The sequence below is a fragment of the Protopterus annectens genome, chromosome 13.part0, assembly GCF_019279795.1.
Source record: "Protopterus annectens isolate FY-2018-M chromosome 13.part0, PAN1.0, whole genome shotgun sequence".
In the NCBI taxonomy this organism is placed as follows: domain Eukaryota; kingdom Metazoa; phylum Chordata; order Ceratodontiformes; family Protopteridae; genus Protopterus; species Protopterus annectens.
In genome coordinates, this window is record NC_056747.1 from 515,305,757 (window position 1) to 515,333,425 (window position 27,669).

Consider the following 27,669-nt stretch of genomic DNA (forward strand, 5'->3'; position numbering starts at 1 on the left):
GCCCGAATATCAAAGTATAAGGCTGACGTCGGTCAAGGCGCATTTGACTGACATCAGGACGTCAGGGTACAAATGCGCATGACCGACGTCATATCCTCAGTCTTTTTTGCCGCATGGTCCGATGCAGAAGCAGTATTGCAAGTGCCGGTTGGCGTTTTGAAATTTTTCGTTTTCGGAGTTTCAGACCGAGTCAAAGTTGGCTAAGTACCCCGTTGGGGAATATTTTAGTTTTTTCTTGCCTCAGTGGTTTACCGGATGTCAGAAAAAGTGAATAATTGTATTTCTTGTGGGAAACAGATACCGCATAGAGACTATCATACTTTGTGTATTCCTTGTTTAGGGCCTGAGCACGACGTTGTTGGGTGTCGCTCTTGTGCTAGATTTAATAAACGCACTATAAAGAGGAGATTAGATTGTGCCAGGTTAGTCTTTGGGAAGCGGTGCAATTATAAAATGCCGTCGGATGCTCCGGCGCTTCTTCAAGAAGCGCAAGGACAAAGCAGTGAAGCCTAGGCTAGAAGAACCGTCCGTACCGGACGCCGGTTCTTTAGAGGTGTCGGTGGAGCCGGTGGTTCTACCGGAGGTTTCTTTGGGATCCCAGGGAGAGACCTTGTTATTGCAGGATGTGGCCTCTCAGGAGGCAGGCCAGGGTGATGGGGCTTCTCAGGTTACTATACTTCCCTCCCTGCCTAGGGTGGTTAGGCCCTCTCCTTCTGTTTCCAAGGCTTCTCCTAGAGGCAGGCCAGGTTTAGCTTCAGTTGGTGTCACCCCTAGTTCTTCTGGAACTGTGCCCAAGAAGCATATGCTTAAAATGGCAGAAGATTTGATTACTCTGATTAGGGTTCTTTGCCCCTCCTGATAAGAGACCTAGGGTGGAGCCTGAGCTAGGGAGTTTTGAGCAGGCTTCGATGTTTCAGAGTCTTCGGCTGAAGACTTGCAGGAGTACTCTCCTTATTCTGATTCTGATGTGGATGATTCTACTCCTTCTGCTTCTCCTCCTGAGGATTTTTCTTTTTCAGAAACTCTTCATTCCATGAGGGAGCATTTTAAGTGGGAAGGTCAGGACTTCTCTGATTCCAGGAAAAGGCTTAGGGAATTTTTATTTTACCCCAGCATAGGCCTTTGGCTATACCTCCTGTTTTGGATGTAGTGGAAGATGTTTTTACAGAGGCTTCTCTTAATCCTGATTCTTTGCCTCCTGCTCCTGTTAAACCGGATAGGTATTACAGGGTGCCTGAAGTTCATAAGTATCTTTTAAGAGTCCTAGGGCAGACCCAGAAACTGTTAGCCAGGGGCCTAAAGGTGTTAAGGCTTCTGTTGTCAAGAATCCGGTTCCTGCAGATAAAGAAGCCAGGGCCTTGGATAGATGGGGAAAGAAAGTTTATACTTCTTCCACTCTAGCTATGAGGGCTTTGAATTGCCAGTTTCACATGTTAAAATACCAAAACTATCTCCTTTCACAGTTGAAGTCTAAGGTTGATGCTCTGGCGGAAGGTATTGATTGTAAAGAGTTACAAGATTTAGTACATGTTTCTGAACAGGTGGGTAAGCATTCTTTGCAATGTGGTTTTGATGCTGTACAGGCCTCGTCTAGGGTGGCTGCCACTGGGTCAGTTCTTCGCAGGCACGCCTGGCTGAGGGATCAAAATTTATCTGACCATGTTAAAACAAGGATTTTAGATGCTCCTTTACAATCTGATGTGTTGTTTGGTTCTCCTGTTGAGGCAGTTTTAAAGAAAATGGAAGACAAGGCTAAGTCTATGCAGACTGTTAAAGATTTTTTGCAGGTTCAGCCTCCAAAGTTTAGTAGAAATTGGCCTGCTAAAGGGTGGACGTATCCTTCTTATGATTCCCAGTCTAGGGGTAGATCTAGACGTGGTAGGGGCAGAGCTCAGGGCTCTTTCAGGCCTAGAACAGGGAGTTCTCCTGCACAGTCTTCAGGTGAGGGCAGGGGTCAGTCCTTTCGTAAACAGACCCAATGACCTACCTTTTCAGCTGCCAGAGCCTTCTCGTCTGGCAGCACCTTTGGGAGGAAGGTTGGCACTTTTCAAAGAAAATTGGAGTTTAATTACCCAAGACAGATGGGTATTGGATATCATACACCAAGGTTACAGGTTTTATTTCCATACCTTGCCTCCTTTCAGAGGCATGCCAGACGTTCCTCCTCAACAAAGAATAGAGGCTCACAAGCAAATTTCTCTGTTACTTCAACTAGGGGCCATACAGCCAGTCCCTATGCCAGAAGTGGGCCTAGGATTTTATTCTCGCCTGTTCCTAGTACCAAAGAAGGGGAACACGTGGAGACCAATTTTGGATTTATCTATCCTCAACACTTATCTGGACATTCCCAAGTTCAAAATGTTGACGTTACAACAGCTTTTACCTCTACTGGGCAAAGATCATTGGATGGTAACTTTGGATCTCAAGGAGGCTTACCTTCATGTTCCTATCAGACTAAGTTGCAGGAAGTATCTGCGTTTTGAGCTGGGACTTCTCACTATCAGTTCTCTGCATTGCCCTTTGGCTTATCTACTGCGCCCAGAGTGTTCACGAAAGTTCTGGCTCCAGTGATAGCTTTCTTCAGGCTAAAAGGAATACAGATCTATCCTTATTTGGATGACTGCCTGATTCTGGCTCAAGGAAGGAAGAGCTTCTTCATCATTTGGAATATGTGATAGCAGTGCTAAGATGCCTGGGGTATTCTGTGAACGAAATAAAGTCCAGTCTAGTACCCTCTCAGGACATGTGCTTTCTGGGTGTAAGACTGAATACAGTATCCCAGATGGCCTTTTTAACCCCGGACAAACAAAAGAGTCTTTCCCTTTACTTCCATCAACTATCTCATCAGTCCGGGCTGACTGCAAGGACAGTCCTTCAAGCCTTAGGGTTCATGGCATCTTGTATTCTGGTGCTTCCCAATGCCAAACTGCATATGAGGAAGCTGCAATGGTATCTCAAAAATGTATGGACACAGCACTGCCAGGATCTGGACACTGTCATTCAAATAATACCTTGCATTCAAAAGGAATTTTTGTGGTGGGCTCAGGAATGTCACCTAAACAAGGGACTCTCTGTGACCCGGCCAGAGGCGAGTCAGATTTTAACGACAGATGCCTCAGACAAAGCTTGGGGAGCTCATCTAAATGGAAAGTGGATACAAGACAAGTGGCCTGCCAGACTACAACATCTACATATCAACCTGAAGGAGATGTTAGCAGTCCAGTTTGCATTAATAGCTTTCAAGGATTTACTTCTTCCAGGGCAGGTGTTGATTCTAACAGACAACACAACTGTCATGTGGTACATCAACAAGCAAGGGGAACGATTCTTATCCTCTATGCAGGCAAGCAATGATTTTGTGGGAGACTGCTCTCAGTTTACAGCTCAATCTTCAGGCAAGGTTTCTGCCAGGAGCACAGAACTCCTTAGCAGATGTGTTGAGCAGACGAATTATGGATCCCCACAAGTGGAAATTGGATCCTCATGTATTTCAGAAATTGACAGTGTCATGGGGAACTCCAGACATAGATCTGTTCGCTTCTCCACTAAACCATCAGCTGCCAAAGTTTTGCACAAAAAGGTTTCACCCCACAGCTTGGAAAGTGGATGCTCTTTCTTTCAATTGGAGCAATCTTCATGTGTATGCCTTTCCACCTCTGCCTCTCCTCCCAAAGGTACTTCTAAAGGTCAGACAGGACAAGCCAAGGATGATTTTAATAGCTCCAGATTGGCCTCGACAGCACTGGTACCCATTACTGAGAAGTCTGGTACGGAAGCCTCCATAGCCTTTGCCTTCGATTCCGCACCTGTTGTCACAGGAGGACAGCCATTTGCTCAATGTCAAACTTCACTCTCTTCACCTAACAGCCTGGCATATTCTGTTTTGAACCATAGAGGGTCTCAACTTCCACAACAAGTTTTGAATGTGATTTTGGAAGCTAGAAGGCCTAGTACAAGGAAAGTGTACGCAGATAAATGGAAGAGATTTTTATTTTGGAGTGCAGCAAAGGATTTTGATGTTTCTGAGCCTAATTTAAGTGTGGCTTTTCAATATCTTACTGAGTTACTGGATAAAGGTTTGTCCTTCTCTTCTATTAAGGTTCATGCTGCAGCAATTTCAGCTCACTATGAATGTGACCCTCCATTGTTTTCTCATCCTTTGTTCAAGCAATTTCTTAGAGGGGCAAAGAATATAAGACCCCAATGAGAGCTCCTACTCCTGCTTGGGATCTCAATTTTGTGTTGGAGAAACTCACTCTACAACCTTTTGAGCCTGCAGCTACTTCTGAGTTGAAATATTTATCATGGAAGACTGCCTTTTTGTTGGCCATTACCTCTGCAAGAAGGGTTTCTGAATTACAGGCCCTTATGGCGGTTGAGCCTTTCTTGATTTTCCATAAGGATAGGGTATCTTTACGCACTAATCCTTCCTTTATGCCTAAGGTGGTTTCTAGTGTGGCTTTAAACCAAACTATTCATTTGCCTACTTTTTATGCAAATCCCCAAAATAAAGGGGAAAAGATTTTGCACACTTTAGATGTACACAGGCAGTTGCGATATTATTTGGACAGAACTAAAGGGTTCAGGCAGTCTCAGCAGTTGTTTGTTTCTTTTGCTTTGAGTTCTCAGGGCAAGCCTGTGTCAAAACAAACTATTTCTAAGTGGATTGGGTTTTGCATTGCTTTCTGTTATTCCCATCATGGCAAGGAGATTCCGGCTGGGATTAGGCCTCATTCCACTAGGGCTACTGCCACTTGACAGCCTTTTGAGGGGAGTGGCAACCAAGGATATTTTGGAGGCAGCTACTTGGAGTTCAGTGCATACTTTCTCTAGGCATTATCACCTGCCACTTTACTCTAAATCCAGGGCTGGTTTTGCCACTGCTGTTTTGCAGGGCATTTTGGCAGCTCCTGCTTCCTTGTAGTTTGGCCATCCTCCCTTACCTCTGCTTTGGGATTCTACCCAAGTGTAAGGACTGCAGTAATGTGAGATGAAGAACATAGTACAGTTTTGTACCTACCATAAATGTAGATGTTCGAAGATCCACATTGCTGCAGTCCAATTACCCTCCCTCCTTCCCCTCTGTAGTTAGAGGTGGTTGTGTGGGTTGGGTTGTAAATATTGTGTATATTGTATATATTGTACATATAATTGGTGCAAGGGTGGTTGGTTGTTTGTTTGCTGTCTTTTGGTTTTGACCTTTATTTTTAGGGTCTTCTGACATCTGGGGCAAGAAAAGACTGAGGATATGACGTCGGTCATGCGCATTTGTACCCTGACGTCCTGATGTCAGTCAAATGCGCCTTGACCGACGTCAGCCTTATACTTTGATATTCGGGCCGACCGAGGACAGCGGACTACCCAAGTGTAAGGACTGCAGCAATGTGGATCTTCGAACATCTACATTTATGGTAGGTACAAAACTGTACTTTTTATGTGAATCATAAGCTCATGTATGTGGGAAAGAGGAAGACATATATGATCTCTGGTGATATATAAGTTCATAGGTGTGTACTAGGCCAACTTATACTCTCAAAACATTTGTTACCATTTAACTCTTTCTTCCTCATCACACCTCCAACATTTGCCATCTACTGGAGGAAAACTCTTCGGAGTCTGCTTGTTGTATAAAAATACTTGCGCAAACACGTCCAATCAAAAATCTTAAATATTCTAGACTTTGTTGCATATTTTGGAGACATACATATGTCCTCCCATTTTCTCCTTGTGAATTGCTTACCCATCTGTCTTTCCAATCTTTTCTTACTTCCCCTGATTGATTTCTATAGTTATCAATAATCCAAAATCCCATATCTCATTCATTCCCTTCTAATTAACCTTATTATTTTATCAGCGAAGGTAAAAAAATCTATTGGCACGAGGGTACCAATAGTGCTATATCTGCGAAAAAACAAGTTGTCCCTGAATGAAAGTTGCTCTAGTCAAATCTGTTAGTATAACACCTTTTTTTCCTTGTTTAAAATCACAGACTTAATTGTTAATAAATTCATGTAAAAATGCTCTAATAGTGAAACTTCAATCCGAATATCAATAAAAAATAATAATCCGCTTCCTAGGCCATACCTTGCTACAATTATTTATTTATAATTTTTTTATTTATGTTATGATATTTAAGAATCAATTGTTGGCCATTCACGTATGTGTTTTACTGCTGGTACTAGATGCTTATTCAGTACACATTATTGTTAGCACCAAATGGTGCTTATGTTTTTGTAACTTAAAATTCTCTGCAGTCTCATTCACCACTCTGTCCATCACGGCCCTGCTTCAGTATTAACTATGTGCCCCACCAGGGCCCTGATTCCTCAAATCGATTTCCCACCTTGAGAGTTTTTTACTAAATGAACTGCATGTCCTCGGTTCGCTTTTTGCAGCTATCACCCTGCCACCCACTTTCATCATTCCAAACCAATGAGAGCAATTCGCGCCCAGTTTACCCCACCCCCGGTACTACTGTATCTTCACCCACACTCCCCTAGTAGCTTCCCATGGCCCCACACCCAGTGATTTTCTTTCTCTCCCAATCAACCCCGCCCTGAAACCACCTCGTCACCACTCACACATCATTCAACCACACACGCCCCGACTGGTCCTGCTTATCCCATGCTTCCCCCCCCATTGGCCAGTACCACTCAGCATAGCACCTATCACAGCCGCTACCTAGTTTATCCTATCAACTACATTCTCACCCAGTTAGCCTCTCCCCACCCGCGCGCAACACACCAATCTTCACTCGTTACTGACACATTATACCTTTACACGCACCTACACCCAATCAGTGCCATAGCCACACCCCCATTTTCTCTCATTGGCCAACTGCATCCACAATGACAGTCCCATGTCCACTACTGGTTTAGCGATAGTTAGCCGCAACCCTTCAATTCCTTGTCGCCACCCACACCACCAGACACTCCTCTTCTTTACTGGTTGGAGTTTTTCAAACAAACACACTTTACCCAATCACTTTTCTCCTACGTTTGATTCCCCCTCCAACACACTAACCCGCATGACCGCAGTCCCATACTACAATATCTTTTTTATTTTGAGTCCTAAACAAGAAATGTTTATGTACAATTGACAGAATTAGATGACTGGCTGCTATGTTTTAGTTTTAATTCAGTGTACCCATCATACATTTATAAATAATATTAACTTTTTAAAGTTGTTTAATGTAATTATAATACACCGTACTGGTTCTCCCATATTACGAAATTGATTCCTTTACTAATGATTGTTAAAACAACGGAAACATCCAAACGTAAATCACTTACTTTATGTTTTTACTTGTACGCGCTCACCTACCTAAAATAAATATTTTTAGTGATGGAAGAACCTCTGATTATTATTTTTTATTGATATTCGGATTGAAGTTTCACGGTTAGAGTATTTTTTACGTGTTTTTATTATTAACAATTCAGCCTGTGATTTTGAACAAGGAAAAAAGGTGTTATACTAACGGATTTGACTACAGCAACTTTCATTCAAGGACAACTTGTTTTTTCACAGGTATAGCACTATTGGTACCCTGGTGACAATAGATTTTTTTACCTTAGTTAATACAAGCACAACGGTGCTCGCTGTTTTTGTGAAATTAAGGGTTTAGGGCTGATTCACTCCCATGCAAATCAAGTCCCTTTCATCTGTGTGCCTGTTTTCCAGTTATTATTTTATCAGGGAAAGCAAATGCTTCCATTGCCTACTCATAAAATCCCAGATTACTATATCAAATGCTTTATCTGCATCAATATCTACCAACAACAGCAGTATTTTCTTACACTCTGCCTCTCTGTGGATCATCATTGTTCTGCTAATGTTGGTAAATGCATGCCTCCCGTCTACAAAACCACACTGATGCACATCTCTGAAATTTGACAACACCTTTGCCATTTTTTTAGCTATTATGGACATAAACACATTATAATTATGGTTTAAATTTGAAATGGGCCTACATGAAACTGGATCTGATGTGCCTTTACTGTCTTTAGGTATTACAACCACCACTGTGTTCTTCCAGGATGTTGGTGCTTCCCCCTTCCTTTAATAGTGTTAAACAAAATCTTGTAGATCTGTATCACTTTCTTCCCTCCTAGCTTCCAAACTTCCACTTGAATGCCATGTATTCCTGGAGACTTTCCAGCAGATTAAGTATACATCATTTTTATCTCATCTCCTCCTACCTTGACTGTTAATTGTTGAGCCTCATCTACCTCTAACCTTAGCATACTTAAGTCTTCTATAAATATTTCCATTTGTACACTTTCTTGATTTCCACATTTCTCATAAAATTCCCGAAATATCTCTTACCTCTACAGAATCTCTAGTTATCCTTCTTGTTATAGGCTACCTACATTTGGCAACAACCCTTTCTGTTTTCTGTTGTTTTAACTGTTGTGCTAAAACTTTGTTCTGTCCTGGTGCTATTCTCAAAAATAGTTGCTTAACTATAGTCTTTCTAAATGCATGCAGATTATCCAGATACTCCCTTATTTTCTTTTTATCACTCTGCAGTTGCACCTCTCTTCTTGTTATATGAGATTCCTCTTATTCTGTAATACTTTTTAACCTGTCTAAATAATTCTTCTTACTTTTTAACCATATCTTTTTATATCCTATTTTTAAATGCCACTTTGATTTTATCCTACTAACTAGATACAACTTTTGAAGAAATATATATCTTCCCTAATAATCCTCAAAATATTTCTACTACCCATGCCTTAAATTCCTCTCTTTTTATATGATAGGTGGGGAAGGTCCAGTGTCTCATTTTTACTTCATTACCCTGCATTTTTATCTTGGTTGTTTTTGGCTCATGATATTAAATTTGAAATAGTTATTGGGTGCATGTCAAAGCTTTCAATTAAATGCAAATATTCCTCTGAAGAACAATGTCTGTCTAGTGTAGGGAATTACATGTAAATTCTCTATAAGTTCCCAGTAATAAATTCACTTCTTCCATATGAAATATTTTCATAAATTTCTTCAGAAATCTGCCTTCTTTTGTTATATTTTCTGTTTTTGGTCCCCCAGATATATCCTAGTTGGTGCAAATCAAGTCTAGTCTCCACCTATAAGCAATATGCCTTCTGAAAGCTGATTATTTCTTCCAAATTTTTCTGAAGCTCCATAATAGCAGTTTTAGGTGGAATATAAATGTATGTCATTGTAATCTATTCCCATCCCAAGATTATAGCATATTAACTTGAGCATGCTTTTGTCCAGTCTTTCTCCTCTTTCTACATTATAATGCCTACATTTATTAAAACTGAAAAAGAAAAAAAGTATTTATTTATTTTAGTATCTCTATCACATACAACAATCACTGAAAATGCTTTACTATATAGTGTGCTATTTATATCATGAAATGTTTTATACAAATACTATTAAGAACAAAAATTGTTTTACTTCAGTTACTCTCTTTTTTTCCTTTTAGTGTCCTTACAAAATTTTAATGACACAAAGTGGGGTATATGTTTTCTGTCTTCCCACTTGTTTAACAAAGTCAGCAAAAGTCTAATCTTTCTCATCTACTTTTTCTTGTAAAACCATACTTCACAAATGTGATTGATGTTTTATAGTTTCAAATGTATTCCATAATTTCAGTGTTTCTGGTCTTCTTCCTATTCATCTCCATCTCCCAACCTCAGACTCAGTTCAAATCCATGATACTCCTGATTCTTCTAGTCAAGTCCTGTGATTTTTCCCATCTCTTGCGTATTTCATTTGGAACACTGGAAAGGGGTTTGTTGGCAAAGTCTCTCAGTGGGCTATATTATCAGAAGAATGAGAAGTACAGTCCGCTTCTGTTTGATGGGTCCCTTTTTATTGGACAAACTTTTGTATTTCCTCCTTAGTCTATTCTGCATCAAAAAATTATTTTGATCCTCCAGGAAAAAATATTTTGAAGACAGATGGACACAGCAGCTTGAATCTCACATCTGCCTCTCAACATTCGGTGATTGCTTAGATAAATGTGCTTACCTTTTGCCTGGTGTACAGTGAATAATCATTTTCCACAAACACTGTGCTGTCTCCAGTTTTAATAGTTTGCCCTTCTGTAACATTTTCGTCAGGATCAACTCTTTCTACTGGTATGATTGCATCTTTACTAATATAGCTTTTGGCTGCTTTCTCATGGCCAGGTTTGAAGCATGCACATGATGTGCCCTTTCAGTCAAGAAATCCTGCTGTGGAATACCAGTCCATTTGCTTATTTATGCTTTCATAAAATTAATACAGTCTATTCCCTGTAGTTTCTCTGGTAGAGCAGAAAATTGAAGTTTTTTCTATGTGTTCTGTTCTCTAACTCTTTCACATTTTGAAAGAACTCTTCTTGAGCAGTTTCATAGTCAACTTTTTCTTCATTTCAACTTCTGATTTTTGCAATTTTATCAGTTCATTTGAATGGCTGTTTAAAGCTTTTTCTATTTTTCCATGCTTTTGTTATTTGAGTTGATGTACTCCAAAGTTTCATTTATTTTAATAAGTTCTGAGCACAAATGAATTATTTTTCCTCTAAGTTACTGGCATCCATCTCTTGTACCAAAGCTGGAACTTGAACTGCTTTTTGCTTAACAGCTGTAGGATTCCTCCCGGTCAGTTTTTTTTCTCTTGACCTTTTCTAGTTGATTTTCCTTCATACTCTCAAAATTTATTTTTTTACTGTTAACCGTACAGTGCACTGGATTTTACTTAAACTGTCAGAATTACTAGCCTTTTTCTCTCAGTTTCTTTTTCCAAACTGGGAGAGTTGAAGTTAAGCTGTTGATTAGTGTACAAGCCCATTGCTGTGAAGTTTATTAAAGGGAGATTGCTAAATTATATAAGGAAATCATTTGGAGAAAGTTTTTTTTAAACACCTTTATTAAATTATTACTCAAGGCATAGGCACACATTAACAGAAAGAAAATAATCTTTATTGACATTTTTCTCATTTACATGCATTATACATCATTTACATTTTCTTTTTTTTTTTTTTTAAATTATCTTCAGTCAAACATTATATACATTGCTGAATTCCTGCCTTCCCTTAACCTTCACTTAGCCTACTTTGCGTCTTTCGGCTTTTCCCGGTTAGGGGTCGCCACAGCAGAACTCTGGTCCACTAATGATTGGCAGTAGAGATTTACGTGCCGAGTTGCCAGCCCTAACGCACAACCTTCAACGAAGGTACGTCCATTCACACATGTCTCCACGAAGTAAGACTCTCTAGCTGAGAATCGAACCGGACAGCATCTTACTGTGAGGCGACAATGCTACTGCAGCACCACATTATTCTACATGTATTGTTCCCACAATTTCCATTTATTTAACTTTTTTCAGCGATACATCTTCCAGTTCCTTTATCTCTTTTATAATATTCAATACTTAAAATGCAGTTGGTTTAGAATTTGATTTCCATTCTCTAGTAATTGCTTTTTTTGGCAGTCAACAGAATTAAACTTAAGGTCTTTCTATGTCTAGGAAATTCAGATCCTGTATCCCAACTCAAAAAAATCATACTCTTAGTTATAGCCATTTGCTCACTCAATACTTCCGACAGAGTACTCCATAGGAAATTTTTAAAACCTGCCAACTCAATACACTCCCACCAGTTACCTCTTGCTTCTCTGTATTACCTCCAACATTTGCTATCTACCTGAGGAAAAATTCTACGAAGTCTGCTTGGGTTATAAAAATACCTATACAAACACTTCCAAGCAAAGCTTCCAGACCTTCTGGACTTTGTTGCATACTTTAGAACCATACATATGGCCTCTCATTGTTCGCTTGTAAGTTGCTTTTCAAGTCTGTCTTTTTTAACCTCCTCTGATTGAATATTATAGTTATCATGCAATATTTTAAATGCCTACTAATTATCCCTTTTGTAATAGCAGCTTCTATTATAGATTTGACTAAAAACCCCACCAGATCAGGTATTTCACTTGAGTCCCCTATTTCTTTCTCTTTGCCTATACTCTGATATCAATCCCGGATAGGGAAGGCAATCTCTAGCCTACAGTCAAATGTCTTCATGGCCTCATCCCACTCTATTACCTTTCTCTCTCTAGTTATTTGCGCCCAATATTGTGTTTTTTTTTACCAGTTTTATTCATATATTCTATTCCTTTTTGTTTCAGTCATCCCTACTGGCAAAATCTCCCTTCTTTATTCTTGTGTTGGTATGTTCTTAGAATACTTTCCTCTACTTTATGAGTATAATATCCTGTATGGTTGTTGTTATTCTACTTATGGATCTCTATACAAAAGCCCACTCTATCTTTATTTTTTTGAACCCCCCCACTTCATCATCATCCCTTTCCATTATAAATTATAAGCTTCTGCTTGTGTTATGCATTACGAGTCATAACTGTGTAGCTCTAAAATATCCCTTCAAATCAGGTAAACCTAAACCACCTTGTTCTACTGGAAGAATCAGTTTATCCCACTTAACTCTTGCCCTCTGCCCCTCCCAGGTAAATTCCTTCAACTCTGTATTTACTATTGTCTACAACTTCTCCTCTGGTTCATAAAAATATACCCGACTTGTATATAAAATTAAAGGGACTAAACATATTTTCCCTGCTTCTTCCTCTCCATGTCTATAAATAAGAGCTTCCAGTTTCTCACTTTTTGTATTATCTTTTGTTTAGTCTCTTCCCACATATCCATAGCTGCCATAATTATTATAGAAGGAGTTGATCAGGTAGGTAAAACCACCCAGTGCCAGCGTTTGGTGGATGCTTTGCGGAAGGATGGCCATCAGGCTGAAAATTTGAGATTCCCTGACAGGACAACGGCAATTGGTCAGCTCATTAATGCATACCTGGAGAACAAAAGTAGCTTGGAAGATCATACAGTGCACCTGCTTTTCTCTGCTAACCGATGGGAACAAGTGCCACTGATCAAACAGAAATTAAACTCTGGCATTACTTTGGTCGTAGATAGGTATGCCTTTCTGGCGTTGCTTTCACAAGTGCAAAGGAAGGTTTTACCTTAGACTGGTGAAAGCAGCTGGATGTAGGACTTCCAAAGCTTGATGTAATCTTCTTTCTACAGCTGGATCCAGCTGATGCAGCTAAACGTGGAGATTATGGAAATGAGCGTTATGAGAGCAGTCCTTTTCAGAAGGTGGTTTTGAGTCGGTTCAAAGATCTAATGGAGGATGAAGATTTAAACTGGAAGGTCTGTCTCTCCCCTTACTTTATGCTGTGTCCAGAAAGAGGCAGAGAGGTACGACGGGAATTCAGACATGACGTCCAGTCTGTACTGTCCAGTGAATAATCTCATGAGAAAACTGTAGAAAAGACTGTAAAGATCATCTCACAGTTTTGGAATATAGCAGTATCCCACTGCTAAGACTTGAGTCTGTCACCATCTGAATTGTTGATGGTCAAAAGATTAAAAAACAGATGACCTGCTTAAGTTATATAACTTTTGCCTGAAAATCATAGTAAAATTAAATGGAAATGCTGTTAAAAAAAAACAGAGATTAAAAATACTATGAGAGAAACTGAAGACTATTAGACTTGCAGGTTAGAGACACAGTAAATACAAAAAGAATGGGAAAGTCCACAGCCTGAAGCTGAATTTTTTGCCAAAGCTAACAAATGAGACTGTATTCTTCATGTGGAAGATGGTAAACTGTATAGCAGACATTGCAAGCATTTGTAAAAGGCAAACATGTCAAAGTCAATATTTCAGAAAGAACAGCATCTATAAGTGTCACAACTAGTTATTTTGCAAGACATCAGGAACTGAAAACTGACATGAAATGCTAGAAAAGATTCCTGATTTTGGATGCTGTTGAAACAAAGGTAGTATGGACTGGCTCAAAAGAAATGCCTATATTTTATGATTTTTCTGAGCCTTGTATTCCTGTACGGCCCTGCAATAGACCACCTGAATGTACCCTGCTGGACATCTAAGAAAAATAGCCCAAAATTAAGAATTAACCTATCAGCTCCCTGAGAGACCTTTCCTTGATGAAAGACAGTGAAAGTATGTGTTGTTATAGCTACTAGAAAAATTGTAATAATAATAATTTTTTATAGATACTGCTAGGTTAGGCAAGCTTCCCAGTCAGGTTAGCCAGCAGCCACCCCCCCCCATTTAGCTTTTTAAATAACCCTTACTTCAAGCTTATACACTCTTTATCTCTAACTAGTTTATCTCCCCCCTCTCCCTTTGCCCGAAATCCCCTTTAGGAGACCTATTTGCTGCAATAAAATGACTGGCCACTAGGTGGCGCCTCAATACAAGCTTTCTGTATATTAATTTCTTCACCTATTCTTAACCATACCTCCCTAACTCTGTTCCCAGTTTTCTTCTGACTTACTGTTTTACCTTCTCTCCTTTGTCCTAAGGTATCTTTTAATCACATTCTACTCCTCTAACATCCCAAGTCTATTCTTGCTAGCCTCTCAACTTTCTTCTACATTATCTTACTTTCAGACTTACTTGCAGAATTTCATACTTCACTGATTGTCATCTTCAACAGTCTACTCTCTTGTCTCTACCCGCTCTGTTCGCCCTGCGGGCTCACTCCGCTCCCCTACCCTGTCCCCAATTCCCACCCACCCCCAGTGCTCCTATATTTATTCCTCTGAAAGCCACCCCCATTACATCTACTCCAATCAAGCAGATCACATCATTACCACTCCCACCCCCCATTATCACAACACATCCACTGTTACCTTAACTCTCATCCCTCCTTGTTACATCACCCCATCTATTGATATATCTGCTAACCTGCTTACAAAACCCTACCTCCCATTCTTCTCTCACTTCTCAAACCAATACAATGTCTATATCAATCATCCCATACCAATTAGAACTATTAATCTTGGTCTCACTCTTACCTCCTCTAACCACCGCCTATCTCTTAACCTCCTATGAACAACCAGTATACTCTACCCTTCTCTTCCCCTCCAAACACTCTTCGACACCACCATTAGCTATCTCTCCAAACTTCCTAAACTTCATATCCAAACCCAGCTAACTACTAGCCAAATATCATAGACTAGCACACATTAAGTATATCAACCTAAATACTAGCAAATTATTTGACTATTATTGTAAGCCCCTCCACCCTAAACACATAACACTCCTCCACTCCTTACTAGATGGGGACATTCATCCTAACCCTTGCCCAAACTATACCCTTACCACTGTAAACTGCAACCGGAATAAAACTAGTACCCTAGCACCTACTAAACCTTCTAACTCACTCTCTATAGCACATCTCAATATACGCAGCATTTGCAATAAAATTGCTCAACTTCATGCCCTCCTAAATGGCCACCTATTTGACATCCTATGTTTATCAGAAACCTGGCTAAAACCTACTGTTAAGGACAATGAAGTCACCCCACCTGGTTACAATATCATTAGACTAGACCCACAGCCAAAAAGGGAGGAGGGATAGCAATCCTCTATAAAGCAGAGCTACAAGTTAGCACTGTAAATTTATTCCACCTTTAGACAATAGGACCTAAAAAAATGGAACTCTAGCCTACAAGCATTTAAAACACATCATCCAAAGCCTCCTTTAAAGACCTCATCAGGCAACATCTCAAGGAAAGTTGGCAGTGCCATGATTTCTCCCCAGGCTAGTGAAAGCGGATAACACATACATACAAAATCTAGAGCACTTGACAATAGTTTTCAATCTTACTCACAAACACTGGCTAATCTACAATGTATGTACTGTACCTGTGTACTATGTATGTATTCTACATATGTTCCAAATTTCAGCTGTACACCACAAATCTATTAATTACCTTTATTTTTAAAATTAATATTTTTTTGTTTGTTCTCTCCACTGTAACTGTTTATGTGCCACATACCACTGTAAAAAACATGTCTCCTGTAATTTGTGTGTATACTGATCATGTCTGAATAACTAAATGTTTCTGTAATTTTTCTTTGTGGAGCTTTTCTCCCTGGGCCTCTTCTGAAAAAGGGCCTTTTCGGCTCAGTCAGACACCCCCGGTTAACAAATGTAAAATAAAATAAATACTTATCTCTAAATTACAAGTCAACACATGTAAAGCCATAAATATTATCTGTATATATCTTCCTCCAGGAAATAACATCAGTACACTCGAGAATATCCTTAACTGGCTTTCTATTAATCTCCCACAAGAAACCATAGTCCTAGAAGACTTTAATATCGACTGGAAGTCCTGTAGTAATACACACCCCACCACCCATATTAACCTTTATGGCTTCTCACAAACTATTAAGTCCCCTACCAGAACTAATAGACCCAACAACAAAGAAAGTACCTTGGACTGGATACTTACTAACAGTCTTCATCAAACTTACAAAGCAGGAACCCTCCCAGATGACCTAAGTGACCATTCACTAACTTTATATTATCAGACATAAAACAAACCTAACTTTCCCTAACACTTTCAGAACAGTACGCACCAAAAAGCAATTTAACCCAGAACTTTTCCAAACAGAACTCAAACAATGTAATTGGTCACCATTAAAATCTCTGCCACTCAGTGAAGCAGTAGAATACTTCATTTCCACATTCTTAGCCATCCTGGACCACCACGCCCCAATACTCTCTGTTAGAAATAAAGCTAAACCGGCCCCTTGGCTCTCTAATAATACTAGGCAAAAAATCCTTCTCAGAAACAAATCCTGGGCAAAATGGCATACTACTAAGAATCCTACAGATCAACAAACCTTTAGGCAACATAGAAATAATACAAAAAAAGCCATCTTGTTAGATAAAAAGAACTTTTACCTCCAATTACAGAAAACCTACCACAAGGAACCACAAAAGTTTTGGACTAGCATTAACAAACGTCTATACCCAGGTCAATCTATCACTCCCAACCCACTAGGCTCTAACCCTGAGAATCCCACACATACTGCTAATGCCTTCAATTCTTTCTTCACAGACGCCATCCAAACTCTTGCTAGCCATCTATCTCCTGATACCTCAAAACTGCGTAGTTCTACTACAAACCCACCCCATCATTTCATTTACAACCAGTGACTACTTCCTTTATTTGCTCCCTTCTCCAAAAATTAAAACCTACCACCCCCTCAGCTGACCAACTCCCAGCAGAATTCCTGCAAAAAGGAGCTAAAGTCATTGCCTATCCCATCTCCATTCTCATCAATAGAACCATAAGTGAAGGAACTATCCCATCTATGTGGAAAATTTCTCATATCATCCCACTACATAAAGGGGGGGAACTCCAATGACTTCTCTAACTTTCGTCCTATAGCTCTGCTATCTCCTCTTACAAAAATAATGGAAAAGTGCATCCATAACCAACTACTTAACCACCTTCTCCATAACAACTTACTTGCCAACTGTCAATATGGATTCAGACCTTTCCACAGTACCACCACTGCCCTGCTATTCTTCACAGACTGTATCAACAAAAATCGTAACAAAAATATCCTTTCTTCTGCAGTCTTCATCGATTTATCTAAAGCTTTTGACATGGTTAATCACCAACTCCTTCTACACATACTGAAATCCCTTTCACTCGATCCTCTAGCCATGAATTGGTTCAAATCTCACCTAGAAAACTGACAGCAGGCTGTACTCTGGCAAAATAAACTATTTAATCACCTTCCCATTTCCCTTGGTGTTCCACAGGGCTCCATATTAGGCCCACTCCTATTTTCCATTTATATTAATGACCTTCAATCAGCAATTCCACACACCACCTGCATTCACTATGCAGATGACTCTACTATAATCTGTTCAGCCACTTCTCAAACTGAACTTCAGTCTCTTACCCAAAAAGCTTTCAATACTGTAGAACAATGGTTCTCAAACTGCTGCCTCCTCATAAACCCCCAAAAAACTAAACTGTTACTTTTCACACCAACCCGAAAGTCCACCCTTATACATTTCACACTCACATCTAATAATGGTACTCTTATTTCTCCTGACCTAACCACTAAACTCTTAGGAATAACAATAGACAACAACCTCAACTTTGATACTTATATAAACAGCACATTAAAATCAGTTAACAAAAAACTGGGATCCCTTTACAGAATCAAACCCTTTCTTACACCAGTAGCTAGGACCGCTATAGCCAGAACTCACTTAATCTCCACTCTACTCTATGCTTCACCTATATACACTAATCTTTCTAAAAACAACCTCAACAAACTGGCAACATCCTATAATAATATTGCTAGATTTGCTACAGGTGCTCCTTTCAGAACTCATCACTGTCTGAATCTAAAACAACTTGACTGGCTAGAATTTCTTAACCAGCTTCAATTTCACCAGCTTGCTATAACCCACAAGACCCTGTATCAACCCACCAACACTCCAATACTCTCTAGCCTCATTATACCTTAAAATAATCTTAAGAACTTACTCTCCTCAAACAAACTGCTGATCAATACTTACAGATCCAACAACTCAGCAGGTGACTCCCTGTTCTCTAACACTGTTGGAAAACTATGGAATCTACTACCCACTGAACTCACAACTCAGACTTCTCTCTCACTTTTTAAAAGGAATCTAAAACTATTTCTCAATAAACACTGGCTATGCTCCTGTATTAAGCCTGACTAACTTTTTTCCTTTACACTAATTATCACTCTACATCTTTATAATCTTACCCTTAAAGAATCAATATACAATGTTACTGCAAATAAAAATTATGTATATATGTATATTGTACCCTGTCTTGTACATTACCCTTTGCTGCTTACTACTCATGTTATGCTCACTATGAGTATTTTATTTTGTACTTTTTAAAAACTAATGTTTTTATGTAACAATAACTGCTTTTTTTTGTTTGATTTGTTATGACTTTTATATTAATTTTGTATGTTTCTTGGAGCTTTTCTCCTCGGGCCTCTACTGAAAATGGACATGTATCCAGCTAGACTAGCCCGGTCAACAAATGTAAAATAAAATAAAATAATAAATAAATAATAGACTTCATCTTATCGTTTCTTCATAAATAGGGGTATTGCTGAACCAGTTCATGTTTGGGTACATAATTTATGGTTATACCTTTGTTTTATCTTTATTAATTTTAAATCCCGAAAAAACTTGAAACTATTTCAGAATGTTCCACACCACTGAGGTGTCCTTTTGTGGATTTATGGAGAAAGTTTTGTTGTGCCAAATTGAATGGTGTTTGTAGAGAGGGGTGTCTGAGGTTTTCATCCTGTAAGAAAGTTAAGTTCTTTCCCGAAGTGTTTCAGTGAATGTTAAAGAGAATTTTTGTGTCTTCAGATGGAGTTTTGGTTAGGTTAAGTAAGAGTATAAAGGAGGTGCACTTGTCAGTTGTGGGAGATTAAGATTGCAGCTGTTCTTGTCTTTTTGTTTCTTGATTTAGGGATAAATCATTTCTCCTAACCACAATAAAATGAAATAAAGTGGGCTCCACTGCCTGACAGAAGGATTTCTACTTGAACCAGTCAAGCTACTTACTCGCTTAACAGTACAGGTACAAAAATACACACATTTCTTTATATTGTAAATTAATTTACAGGATTAACAAATTTTATGAAGAAATTTATTTGAGAAAGGTAAATTTTACATACTGAAAAGCAAATTTAAGATTACTACATTTGCTGCATCAGGACACCATTTCCCTGGAGTTGTATATTTTTTTATTAGAATATGTGGTGATAACCCTATATTTCAACCATCTGTGGCTGCAAACAATTAAAATGAAGTATATAGCCATGGTTCTTGATTGTAAAATAAATCCAGTTGTGCAAAGCATGATTTTGTGTACCATGCATTCTTAGGAATTTTTTAAAGAAAGATTAAGGATGTGAATATTTCAGATGTGAACTTTTTTCCTTTCTTAGAAATGGGTTCTCTCTGTATTTCTGTCCCCTATGATGTATGTGTTGATTTTGTACATTCCTATCGTATTTGGATAACAACATCACTCTGACTATTATAACTATATAATTAATCTGTGATTTGCTGGATTGGTGTTAAATACATTTTTTTTTCTTTTGTGAAAAGTGCATTCATCAGTTGACAAGGTTAGCAGTGTGAACCATGATGGCCCCTTGCTTTGCCAGCATAGTTGTAGCAGAATGAGAATATATTTATCTCCGTTGTAGTATGTTTATATATAATTTATTGACAATATGTTTTATGTGGTTAGGTATTGAACATGAGTTATTTTACTGAAGTTCTCAATAACCCTCCTACTTCTTAAGTTTTGAAGAAAAATGAGGAAGCAATGGTATTGATATGAGAATTTGCATATAATAAGAAACAGTAATTGAAATGGAGTTAGTTTATTTGTTTAGAAAGCTATCTTTAACTAACAGTTATGCACACTACATGTGTGGGCATCTTACATATATTTAATCAATGTAGTAAGAGGTCAGGCTATTTGCCTATCCAAATTCTGAGGTTGATAAGTTTGACTTACAAATAGAAAACTTGATTATTAGATTAACTGAGTAAGATTAGGACAAACCTGTAGCTACAAGACCTCATAATCAGGTGAAAAGGAATACAACTACAGGATTTTTCACCAATTTGAAATGCATTTATTTCTGATATTGTTTATGTAGGAAGACAACTAATAATTTTGTATTGCTTTATTCATTAGATGCTGCTATTATTAAAAACTGTTGATTTATAAGTGGAAAAATCTTTCTGGGAATAAGGAACTGGTTGACATGGTAAGTAAAGCTCCTTCATTTAATAAATATAAGATCACCAAATTTGAAAGCATTGCTAGGACATGATTATAAAGAACTTCAGCTTTTATTTCCACATAGGTCTGGCATTTATAAAAAAATGACTTCTGCAAAATGTGCAGACATATACATGATGACACCACTATAATTATGGGCTGGAAGTAAAGAATTTTGGTAGTAGTTGGTTTGTTCACTTATAATTCATGTATTGTAGTTTATTTAGCTATGTGCATCAGCTGTGAGGCCTTCTGTGTGAGTGAGATCACTAGAAGGCATTTGCACCATATGTATGAGTGCATTTTAGCTGTAAACAGCACATATATTAATAGTGCTTTGTATAGGCATAGCATAATATATAGTCATATCAGAAAGTTTACTAGATAAGATGAATTACTGTGGCAAGTAAATTTGGATTCTTGAGTCAGTCCAGAGGATCTGTGATATTACTAACATAAAATGTTTATTAAAATTGAGTCTTAAAGAAAAGACTAGCCCTGGGAATTCATTAATGTCTGCATTAAGCATAAATTGTGTACACCATTCTGAGTGAACCGGCAAGACAAGCAACTCACATCTACTGTCTCTTAATTTTAGTTTTCATACTGATTTTCTTGCAGCCTTAAATATCAAGGAGGATTCATAAATGTTACCGTAAAGTGTAGACTACATGTGCAGTTAGTGTAATCTTTCTGAGTGACTAGAAAGCCCAAAAATGTGGTAGGGATGTTCTTGAATACAGATTGTGTACACTTATTATATACACTTGATGTAGGTTTTAGTGAGTCTGGCCCCAGGTTTATTACCCAGGTATGAATACGCAATGCTGCTTTTTTATCCAAAGAAGTTAGTGTATATGTATATATCCTTTAAAAGGAAGACATATGTGCATTGTGATTATGAATATTTGTTATATTCTTATCACATGATTTTCTGTCACAAGTGTTTAAATGGCTTGGAGTTGATTGTTAGCAGTTTTAAAGAAGTCTTGTTATTCTGAAAGTGAAAGTACTCAGATGTATAATACTTTGCTGTAAGTGAACGCCACGGGTCCAGTGTTTTATTGTTATATTATCAGTGCTTTGATTGTCTGTATTGTTCTGTGAAAAACAAAGAGCCAAACTAGAACTAAGCAGAGTGAAGTAAAATAATAAAAAGTGCCAGAATCAAAACTGAAATTTTGTAAAAATTAAAACATTTATTCCAATGAATGTCATCTATACACAAACAAAAAAACACTCTTAAGAACTTCTAAATTTAGGTATATCATCTCAGACTGGATCTTCACTTTAGAGTTGCATGGCAAGATGGACAACTCTTTAATTTTATGAATGGACAAGTTCACCTATTTTCACTTAATCTGCCAATCTTGGAAGCACGTCATAATCAGCAGAACACAAAAGAAAGACATTTTATCATTCTATAAATATATATAAAGACTATGTTGCATGAACATGGTGAACTTTGAGTCTGTTGTCAGCTGTGGGTTATGAATGTATAAAATTATAGGTCTAATATCAACTGTTTTAGTTATTTAAATATTTGCCATTTTATTAGATTTAGATTGTTATAGATAAGTCTATTTAAAGGCTGTCCTCCTTTCTGTTTTAAGGTTTAAGATAATTCTGTTTCAGATAATACTGAAATTACTGTTATTGACACCTGGTCTAGTACACAATTTATAGAGAGTGGTAGATTAGACCACTCAAAAAGAAACAGTACCTTCACTCTTACTATTTCTCCTTTGTGACCTGTCAATAAATGAAGCAGGAGTATTTGTTAATCTAGAACAGGACAGAGTATATTGACACTAATGTCATTCACATAACTCAGGACTGATTATTTTAGTATAACTAAAACATAAGCTCAAGGCTACATTACATTTTATGCCACTATTCAATAAGTATGAGAAAAAAGCCTTCGGTCTTTAATTAGTATATCTTTATCCCCTTTAGTAATTATTTCACCTCTCTCCTTGAAACTCTTATGTGCTGGAAACACAGAGAGTAAGACTGGTCCTGAAGATACTTTTGCTGCTGATTATGTCAGTAGTTCAGCTATGCTCAAGTATTCTAAAGGTTCGTAGGTTACTTATTAAGCCACTGATTTGTGAGGATCTTAAGAAACCTAGCCTTGCATTCCAGTAGTAATTATTAGTCCTTATATTTTGCAGTATGAATATCCAAATATGAGCTGAACAGGTATATACTGGGGTATTTACATGTTTTCTCCATCCGTGAGGGCCATTGGTGCTAAACCTGTGGAGAATTTCTGGTTACCCGTCCATTCATTCAAATTACGTTGTAATAGAGTAAGAAAAGTACTTTGCTTTATGTGGAAGATGGTTTCATAGAAGTGTTATTCTCAGTGATGTCTCTTGAGCAGCTGTTTACGATAACATTTGATCTAAGGTCTAACCTTTAGTTAACTTAATGACAGAAGCATCTTTAATAAAGTACCTAACTTCCAAATGTAGGTGCAAACATTTAAGCCTCATGTTTTAGCAGTGACTGAATCATGGCTGAAACCTAATGTCCAAGGTGTTGAATTCAGTTTATCAGACTATATAGTGCGTAGAAAAGATCACAAATATCAGGCATTGCATTTTTTGTTGTCAATGTATTCTGCATCACATTTTCTTCAAACCAACCCCAGTGAATCCCCTCACAGGTTCATAGGTAGGTACTAGGCTATTAACCCTAGGGCCTATATAAGCCTAGCCAAAAAGGTACCCTGGCTTTTGCCACCCAAGAAAATTATTTTCCTGTGCCCCTGTTGATAAGGAATCATTGCTAATATTAATAGTTGTAGTAGGCACAACTACATTTTTCATTGTTACTTGTACCTATCAACACTTGACCTTGCACTATTCCATATTTCTACTTTGACTGATGTGAATGTCCACCTAGTGGCAACTCCGAATTTGCAATTTCTGCTTATTCCAGAGATTGAGATTCTTCCTTCTCCCATAATGCACCCGTGTCCTCACACAGCCCTCAGATCTTTTTAACTGCTTTTCAGCTTTGGGCACAATCTCTAGCATTCCTCATAGATGTTTACATATTTTTTTTTTCATTTCTTGTTGATTTTCCAGTTAACTTTAATAATTATATCAGTTTTTTTTTCCTCCTGGTGGTATTTGTGTCTATCCCTCCAAAACAATCACTGTTTTCCCTCCCTCTGTCATATGATTATGCAGCAGCCTAATCTTTCCTTTTGGCTCCCCTTCTTGTATTCTTTGTTCTTATTTAATTTTCTGTATGTAAAGGTATCTACATATTTTCTTGTGAGTAGTTATCACCAGTGAGTTACTACTCAGGTTTTAAAAAATGCACCTGCTGCAGGCATAAAATTCTGCTCCAGGATTCTCGTGACTTGTATGTGTACTCTGCCTGGGGCAGGAACACCTTAAGGCCTTTTGCGATGTATGCAAGGCCTTTGGGCTTCTCTCTTTACTGGAAAGAAAAAAATAAGTTAATCTTGAAAGGTCTCTTGGTGTCAGGATGTGTAGAGAAGAAAGATGACAGAAGTGGCAAAGAAAAGGAAATGGAGAAAAGAAAACAAAACCAGGAGGAGTCCTCTCAATGCCTTTACCCCATTCCAAGATTCCAAGACCTCTTCTATTACAAGAGATTTTGGCACTGATCCCTTTGGATGCTTCTCTTTCACAGACTCTATTCTGGTAGGCCCTGTACTAAACCTATCATCATGCCTGACCTGTCACCAAGGACATAGTCTACCAGTAGCTGGTCCTCTGAGATGGAACTCTTGAAGTTCCTCAGCTCCTTCCCTCCCTCTGCTTCTTTTTAGGTATACCAGGACTATTAGAAGCATTTTGGATATTGCTTGAGATTGAATGATGATAGCCTTTGTCAAGGCTTGGATAGACATGGGTGGCATCTCATCTTCCTCTGTTTGCAGGCTAGATCAGGTTGACATTAGGACTCCTTTTACTGATATTCCTTCCCCAACACATGTCATGGTACCTGTGGTATTGTAGCCTACAACCAATCCTGGGTGTCTTCATTCAGCACTGACTAGATCTGGGTCCTTTAACTCTGGGTCTTCAGCTCCATCTTTGTCACTGACTCATGTTGTACCATTCTTCATGTTGGACACTTTGCCATTTTTTAGTGAGCTCCTCTTTTGATATCTGAGTTGTCCATCGATTGGTTTCAGGGGCTGCATGTCAGAGTAATTGACTGCCTGTTCCATTAAGTTGCCAATGGGCTCAGTGTTGGTCTTCAAATTGTTTGAAAGGGTTATCACTCGCCCTTCGATGCAGGCAAGGAATACACTCTCAATTTCAGTTCCACCCATTAAAACAGGTCTTTGAGTCTTCATCTTTGATCCAAAGGATAGAGCACCGCTGAATGTCTCAACCTCCCCCCAGCAAGTAAACCAGGACTTTTGAGGAACTTTGGAAGATGTCCCCCAGAGGTTTCTAGAAAGTCTATGTGCAATAGAATGCAAATAGATTACCCTTTGAAATATTCCACCCCACTCATTGACCTCAGTGAAGGGGAAGTTTCCCTCCATGCCTTCCTGAAGATCCCAGGTTTGATGAGATTTTAGACGTGATGCAACAGAGGAACACTTAACACTTGGCCCAATGAACCCCCTTTCCCAGATGAGGGAGTATTATTTAATGATTTTAGAACTGTTGCATCCACTTCCTGGGTATTCCATCTCACTGAACTCACACAGGAAATACAGAAGCCTGATGTTGCAGAGTGCATGACCCTGGAAGCCACAAAAAAATTTGTGCCCACCCGAGGACAGGCCTCATTGGAGTAAAAACCTTCTTGTGGACTCTGTTATTGTGGAGGGTGCCATTGAGAAAGAGCTTTCTGAAGAAAATTTCACAGTCCATCCTCTGAACTAGTAGTCTAGGATGATGAACCATATGGGGAAGCATGCTTATGCCTCGGGAACCTTTTTGCTCCAAGTGTTAAATTATCTTACTCTCAGAACAAGTTTCAAATGAGACCTGGCTGAGCAGCAACTGGACTCTTTATGAAGATCTTATACCTCAGTCACTCAAATACTAGGCAAGGCTCACCCAGACATGTCATCTCTAAAACTAACCACATGGTTTCTTCAGTTCCAGTACTGTCTGTCTCCATCCTATCCATGAGACTGTTACATAATGTTGCAAATGGAGTGGTTAGAGCAATGGGCATGGGCATTGCTGTACATCCCCATGGCTGGCAGTGTTTGGGTGATACTGAGAACAACTTTATTGTGTCATTTGTTAATGTCTGTTATGTTGGGTCCTCTCTTTGTGGACCCAGGGTCAAAGGAAAGCTCCTGAAAAGCAAACAAGAAGGGAAAACATTATCTAACATAGGAATCTGCTTTGAAACTCCCTCAGAGGTTCCTCTCTTGGAATCGGAAAGGTGCCAAAGCACTCTGGATTAAGAATTTTCAGCATCTTCCCTTTGACTCCACTTCAGGCAGAGACAATCTCAGTTGAGGGGGCCCCTTTAATGGATACCATCATAGAGGCAGAGGGAATCTGAAAAATCAAGGATTCATAAGCCATTCCTCCAGAAAACTGCACCAGCACCTGTGAGGGCTTGTCTGTCTACTGCATTGTGGAGGCAATAAGAATTCATACGTTCATAGATGTGTACTAGGCTAATGGCCCTGGAGCCTTTACAAGCCTAGCCCATAGGATTATCCTGGCATTGTGCCACCCGACCTTAATTCCCAGTGCCTCTTTTGAGTAAAGCCATTGGAGTGATCCCTGGGGTGAATTTTTATTTCCCATCCACTCATCAAGATTTCTCTTGAAGAGGGCCAGTGAGGTGCTCAGATTGACATGTATGGGAAGTCTACTCCATAGTATGGGCAGTCTCTGGGTTATAAACCTGTCCCTCCAGCATGTTCTTTTGATTGTGGTAATGAGGTTGAGGTCTCTGGAGCATGTGGTGCAGAGGGATTGGGATTTCTTTAGATGTAGCATTTCTAACAGAGCTGGATCAGACATGGCTTTGTAAGTCAAGCAGAGATAATCTCTAAGTAGGCGATATGCGACAGAATAGTTGGAGTTTTTTTAGTTTGTCCATATAGGACAAATGTTTAAGGCCTAGGATCCTCTTTGTGAGGTACCTTTGTGGCCTCTCCAGTTGCTGCAGGTGTTTAGTGAGGTACATGCCAAATGGGGCATTGTACTCGATGATTGGCCTAATGAGGGAAGAGTAGAGGGAAACAATGACCTCTTTCTTCCTGGATGAAAAACCCATAGTAATGAGATGTTCATAGGTTGGTACTAGGCTATTGGCCCTAGGGCCTATGCAAGCCTAGCTATAACAATTCCCTGGATATTTCTTCCCACAATATTTACTTCTCTGGACCCCTGTCTAGCAGGGCAACTGACATGATCCCCGGGGTGAATTTCCTATCTCCCATCCAATCATCAAGGTTCCTTTTGAAGAAGGCCAAGGAGGCGCTCTGCTTGACATGTATGAGCAGTCTATTCCAGAGTATGAGGAGTCTCTGGGTCAGGAACCTATCCCTCCAGCATGTTTTGTTCATTGTGATGACAAGGTTTAGATCCCTGGAGCGTGTAGCTCTGAGGGATTGGGATTTCTTTAAGTGGAGCATGTCCAACAGCTCAGGGTTTGACATGGCCTTGTATGTTAAGCAGAGATCGCCTCCGAGTAGACGATATGCCACAGAGTATAGCTGGAGTTTTTTTAGATGGGCAGCATATGGCATCTGCTTTAGGCCTGTGATTCTTTTAGTGAGGTATTTCTGTGGCCTTTCCAGCTGTAGCAGATGTCTTGTGACGTACATACCAAACGGGGCATTATACTCTATAATGGGTCTAATGAGGGATGAGTACAGTGGGACAATGACCTCCTTTTTACTGGATGAAAAGCCCTTAGTGATGAGGTGTGCCACATAGAAGGATTTCCTGACTGTTGTGGTGATGTGGTTATCGAAAGTGAGACCACTGTCCACCTGTGTCCATAAGTCTCTCATCAC

At 39.0% G+C, this 27,669-nt stretch overlaps 1 pseudogene; it reads left to right on the plus strand.

Annotated features, from left to right (window-relative positions):
* Positions 1 to 13,281, plus strand: part of LOC122787925 — a 53,972-nt pseudogene extending 40,691 nt beyond the window's left edge.
* The last annotated feature ends 14,388 nt before the right edge of the window (positions 13,282 to 27,669 follow it).